The sequence below is a fragment of the Cebus imitator genome, unplaced genomic scaffold (assembly GCF_001604975.1).
Source record: "Cebus imitator isolate Cc_AM_T3 unplaced genomic scaffold, Cebus_imitator-1.0 Scaffold553, whole genome shotgun sequence".
Taxonomy (NCBI): domain Eukaryota; kingdom Metazoa; phylum Chordata; class Mammalia; order Primates; family Cebidae; genus Cebus; species Cebus imitator.
In genome coordinates, this window is record NW_016107868.1 from 388,683 (window position 1) to 394,605 (window position 5,923).

A 5,923-nucleotide genomic window follows, 5' to 3' on the forward strand; every position below is an offset into this window, starting at 1 on the left:
AGATGGAGGTTGCAGTGAGCTGAGATCATGCCACTGCATTCCAGCCTGGGTGACAGTAAGACTCTGTCAAAAAAAATAAATCGCTTGATAAATCAGAAAAGAAGAAATTGCATATTCTTACCTACTGGTTTAATTTAAAATTTCAACCTATTGGTTAAAATTATTATTTGCTTGTAAGACAAAATGTAATTTCACAAAAACTTCTAATTACTTTTTTAAAAAGAAAGAAAAGGCATATGAAAATGGACAACATGCCAAATTTACGAGACCCTTGACCTGCCTAGTTAAATATTACCATTTTTAGTATTTCCTTATTTTTACACAGGGCTTTTAATCAGAAAAGTAAATATATAGGAGCAATCAGATCAAATTGGCATGTTTGACCGACATCAACCAGTGTAGAAACTGGGGTTCTCCAAACAGTGGTGGAGCCACACCTCTACTCCTTCTCAGAGGAACGGCCCTGCCTGAAAGTCCACGCAGAGCGGCTCAGCAGGAAGTCACTGCAATGAGGAAGCACACCTGAGCGTACACTGGCACAGCCCTGGAGTCCGGGAAGAAATCAGTCACCAAGTTTTCTGATGGTTTGGAAACATTCTACGCTGTTCCGAGAATGTCTCTAACCCAGGGGTGAGCAAGCTTGAGCCCACAGGCTATATCTGGGCCTGTTTTTTTTTTTTTTTTTTTAGTTTTACAGTACACAGCCATAAATAATGCTTACAGCTGCTTTCTGGTTACAAAGTAGAACTTAAGAACTGAGACAGAGACCTACCCACAGACCAACCCTGCCCATAGGGTCTTATGAGGACTAAACATTTACCATCTGACTGTTTAGAAAAAGTTTGTCAGCTCTGCCTAACCTATTGGGATTACACGACTAAGGTCACTGTGTTCTGCTTAAATTGCTTTAAAAACTTACCAGGAAATACAGAATCTCTTCCTCTCACTTCCCCAAAATGAACACCATCTTTTCCCCAATGCTGGAAGCCGACAGTATCCAAAGACTAAAACTTTTTAAATGAATGTACAGTGTTAGGTGGTAGAAACACCAAAAAGCGAGGCAGACGAATGAAAACGAACAAGGGAACCAAATTCTTCCTGTTTTGAAATTTTCTGAAGAAAGGCCAACTACCATCAAGAATATATCATGGGGCCAACATGGTGGCTCACATCTGCAATCCCAGCACTTTGGGAGGCTGAGGCAGGAGGATCACTTAAGCCCAGGCCAGACTGGGCAATATAGGAGACCCTGCCTCTACAAAAAATAAATTTTTAAAAAAGAATACATCTTGGTAGGAGCTCAATTTTTCCTTGAATTCAGAAGTCACAAACTCAGCCCAAGAGCCCAATCCTGCCAGCCATCTATTTTTTGTACACTGCCCACAAATTAAAAATAGGGTTTTTGGGTTTTTTTTTGAGACAGAGTTTTGCTCTTGTTACCCAGGCTGGAGTACAGTTGTGCAATCTCAGCTCACTGTAACCTCTGCCTCCTGGGTTCAAGCGATTCACATGCCTCAACCTCCCAGGTCGCTGGGATTATAGATGCATGTCATCATGCCCAACTAATTTTTGTATTTTCTTTTTCTTTTTTTTTTTAAGAAGAGATGGGGTTTCACCATGTTGGCCAGGGTGGTCTCAAACTGTTGACTTCAAGTGATCCGCCCACTTCAGTCTCCCACAGTGCTGGGATTACAAGAGTGAGCCACCGCACCCAGCCAGTTTTTACATTTTCAATGGTTGAAAAAAGTTAAAATAATAGTATTTCATGAGAGAGTGCTACAACTACAAAGGGCTGAGATCAATTCTCCACATATTCCTGGCTGGCTTGAAGATTATGAGTGCACGGAGAAGACCCAAAAGAGCCCAGCAGGGCTGAAAACCAAGGAGAACTGAGAACCAGCTGAAACTTGCAGTGTTCCCCAAGCCCCACACAGACCTACTGATAGAGGGATGGAGACTGACCTGGCAGGGGACTCCTGGTTCAGTGGTCCTTAGAGAATCTGGATGCCATAAAGTGATATTAGATGTCAGTTCAGCTATATGTTGAGTGTTTTCTTAGCAGTACTGCTGAGGCAGTGTGGCTTAGGAAAAGAGCATTGACTGGGGCAGGCCAAATGGATTTTCAATCCTAGCTTTATTATTTGCATAAATTTTGGTGAGTTGTACAATCCCTGTATAAGTCCAATGAAGTAGGCTTACTATTATCCCCAAGTTCTAGGATGCAGTCATACGAGACTTTACATTTGTAAAACCTTTTGTTGTTAGGATTAAAAATTACAATGGCAATATAGCACACACCACATAACTGCTCAATAGATAGGGTTTTTTTTTGGTTTGGAAATAAAAGAATATCTCATGACACATGAAAATTACATGAAACTAAAACTTCGGTATCCATAAAGTTTTACTGGAACACAACCATGCCCATTCATTTATATTTTTTCTGTGGAACTGGGCTGTAACAGCAGAGCTGAATAGTTGTGACAGAGGCCATAGGGTCTGCAACACCTACAACAGTATCTGGCCCTTTTCAGAAACAGGTTGCCAATTCCTGCTGTAGTTCAATGTTTCTTAAAGTGTGGTCCCCATATTAGCAGCATCAGCATCACCTTGGAATGCATCAGAAATGCAAATTTTGTGGCCCACCCCTGACCTACCCAATCAGAGATCTGTTTACTAATAAATGCAAACACAGGAGAGCATAAGGCCATGGCTGGCAAAACTCTGTACTGAGAAAGCCTTGCATGACATACATCATGAAGTAGAAACTATTGTGATGTAATCAGATCTGACAAGACACAGGCCCAAAATACTTAAAATTAAGAGAAAGTATTTAAAACAGGGTTTCCACCTCTAACGTTAACAATGAACCCAGCCCTATGTGTATATTGGGCCTTGAGATACAATATAACAACAAATACATGTAATTTATAAATAAGCAACAAATGCACATACAGAAGAGTGTTTAAAAAAGTTATTACTAATGAGAAACATCAAGAAAAGTTGAGAAACAATAGCAAATTACAATATCAACAACTATAATCATACAGTATTTATATATGTATTTTTTTCTGTCAGGCACTAATTAATCTTCAAAATCTTAGCAAGGGGGACTCCCATTAATAAAACGCTTAAAGGTTTTAAAGGAAAGTAAGATCAAAATGTTAAAATCTGAGAAGGCATGGACTTTTTTTCCTGACAGTGTGAGAAATATCTATGTGAAGGAAAGGAAAGGAAACTCTGGAGATTTAACAAATACTTCGTAAATTTGGGGACAAGTCTCCCTTTTAATATAACTTCATCAATAACTTGAAGAGTCCAGAAAACCATGATCTTTAAGAACAGTTTTTGGGGAGCAAGTGAAATATTCACCTTTTTCTAAGGTGAGAGCAAAAGTATAGTAGGACCATTCCTTCTACTTTTTTTTTTTTTTTTTTTAAAAATGTTTAAAAACTTGTTTTTTTTTACAAAAATAGAAGTACTTTAAAGAAAATCCCAATTACAGAGGTTATTTCTCACATTAGGACACTGAAAAAGAAATGTACCGTTTTTCATGGGGCAACTTTTTTTTTTTTTTTTTTTTAAGAAAAAACAGTAATAATGCTGCAGAATTTAAGCCAAAGGCACAGAACACCTCCTCCCTGCCCCCCACAGTGGCCACTCCAGGTCCTTTGAGAAAAAGGGCTGGACCTCAAGCTCCCTTGCACCAACAGTGCCCATCAACTGACACCTGTCTCCTGTTCAGCGCACCTGCCTAAAGTGATGCTCCACCCTCCCCACTGGGCCACACAGAGACATTTTCCCCAGGTTCCGCCCTTTGTAGTTCCAATGCAGGCATCCAGCTCGCACTTGCACAGGATAAGGTTAACAGTTCCCTCCCTCCTGGGGAAGGTGGCCAAATATATTAACCCAGGTAGCCCCAGGCCTAACTGCTGTTTCTGTCCAACCTTCAACAGCAGCAGCAGCAGCAAAAGCGAGTGGAATGTCAATGCAAAATATTTTCATTTCCCATCAATAACTGGACCTAAACCAGCAATTAGGAAGCAGATGGTATCCTTAGCGCCTAATATCCAAATCACCACAATCTCCTGGCTCTACCCTCAGCACTCCTTTCCTCTTATTTCTTTCATTTTTGTGTAAAACAAACTTTAAAAAAAAAAAAGTGAAAATTGGATAACCTCTCCACAGGAGAGCAAAATATGTCTTAAAAGCTAACCTCTTTAAAACATCCTAAGAATTCAATTTCTTTTTGTCCACAGACACCTTAAGAATTGAGTGTCTGGCCTAAGAACAGTAAGTCTTAGCAAGTTGCTAGTTTCTATTTGGAAAGAAAGTAAAAGTATTCTTTCCAATAGCATGAGCTTAGCTTCATCTTTTATAACACAACTGAAAGAAGCCGGGATGCCTTTGGAGACCCACAAAAACCGACTAGAGATTGGCCCGTGCCCTCCAAAATTCAGAAATACTAAAACTGTGAGAATTGAGCCAATCTGATGGCCAGAGCTAAACAAAGCCAATCAAGCACTGCTAAATACTTCATCAGGTGATTGTACACCTCACTAATGCAGGCCTAGAAATGTTCCTCAATAATTTGCATAATGTAGGGCCTAGGGACCCCAAATCAGACACAGGAAACCTCAAAACCGTGGAAGTCACACAAGTTTAGTTTTGCATATCTGGCTATGGGACATCTGAAATTGTCCAGCATCATTATCGTATTTCAAATATAAGAATTTTTAAATTCTGCTAAAAAAAATACTCATCAAAATTGACATTCTTCCAATTTTGCTTCCTAAAAACAAATCATTAAAAATATTAAACAGGCAAACAAAATATTAAATATTGAATGAAGGCAAACAAAATATTAAATAGGATGTGATTTTTACAGCAGGGCAAAGTTGTGCGGAACCTCCACGCTGGCAAAGGTGGAAACGCAGGTATGCGGGAAAACCCCGAGCATCCGCGAGAACCGGCTGCAGCCGCGCTCTGGCCGCGCAGCGGGAGAACGTGACGCCAAGCTCCGGGGTCACCAGCCAGGAGGCCCCGCGGCAACTTGGACCCCGCGGCGGCCGGAGTGCGCCTGGGGCTGCAGGGGAGGAAGAGGCGGCTGGAGCGGAGAGGCTCGCGGCTCGGCTAACCCTCCGCGCCTCGTGCAAATCACGCCGCAGAACTGGAACTAGTACGACTTTGGGGGCGCACGCTTTTGACTTTGGATGCCGACGCGCGTGACAAATCTCACAACAAAAAGAAAGGACCCGCATCGCCTGAGACTGCAGGGCACAGATCCTCGCGAGGCCCCTCATCGCAGGGCCGGGGGGCGCGCGCCCGGCCTTGGGGAGCGAGCCGAGGGGCCCTGGCGGCCGCGGGCTGCTCGGTACGGGAAGGTGCGGCGCCAGCCCCGAGCGCAGCCAGCGAAGGCGGCAGCCCTGGCGCAAGCCGCGGGGAGGGTCCAGGGACCGACGCGAGGTCTCGGGGCGCGGGGCACGGGCCCGGGGCAGAGGGAGGAAGGAAGGGACCGCCGTTCGGGCCGCGCGCCGCCCACTCACCTCTTTCCGCGGCTCCGGCCGCTCTGGGCGATGCGGGGCTCCGCTACGAGGCCGCCCGGGCCGCTCTCTCGCCGCCGCCTCCGCCGCTGGCAGGCTCCGCGCCGCGCTACCCGCGCCCACCGCCGCCGCGTCCCCGGCCTCCGCAGCGGTGAGGCCCCGCCCCTGGGCAGCGCCGGCGGCGCGAAGGGAGGAGGCGGCGCCGCGAGCGCGGAGAGGCGAGACCGGGGCCGCGCGGACTCCCGGCTCCGCGGTGCGCGCGGTCGGTTAGCGGCCGCCCCTCGGCGAGAGCAGGAACGCCAGCGTGCGCCCCCTTCCCGCCGCCGGGCGCTGCCCCTTCCCGGGCCACCCCGGCGACCCTTCCGACGCGGGAGCTGGCG

At 45.6% G+C, this 5,923-nt stretch overlaps 1 protein-coding gene across 1 annotated transcript in view; it reads right to left on the reverse strand.

Moving 5' to 3' along the window:
- The window catches only part of GOLM1 (golgi membrane protein 1), a 73,351-nt gene extending 67,666 nt beyond the window's left edge, over positions 1–5,685 (reverse strand). Inside the window, exon 1 of the mRNA XM_017515611.2 lies at positions 5,547–5,685. The gene's annotated coding sequence lies outside the window, so the exon portion shown is untranslated. The remainder of the gene's footprint in view (positions 1–5,546) is intronic.
- Positions 5,686–5,923: the final 238 nt, after the last annotated feature.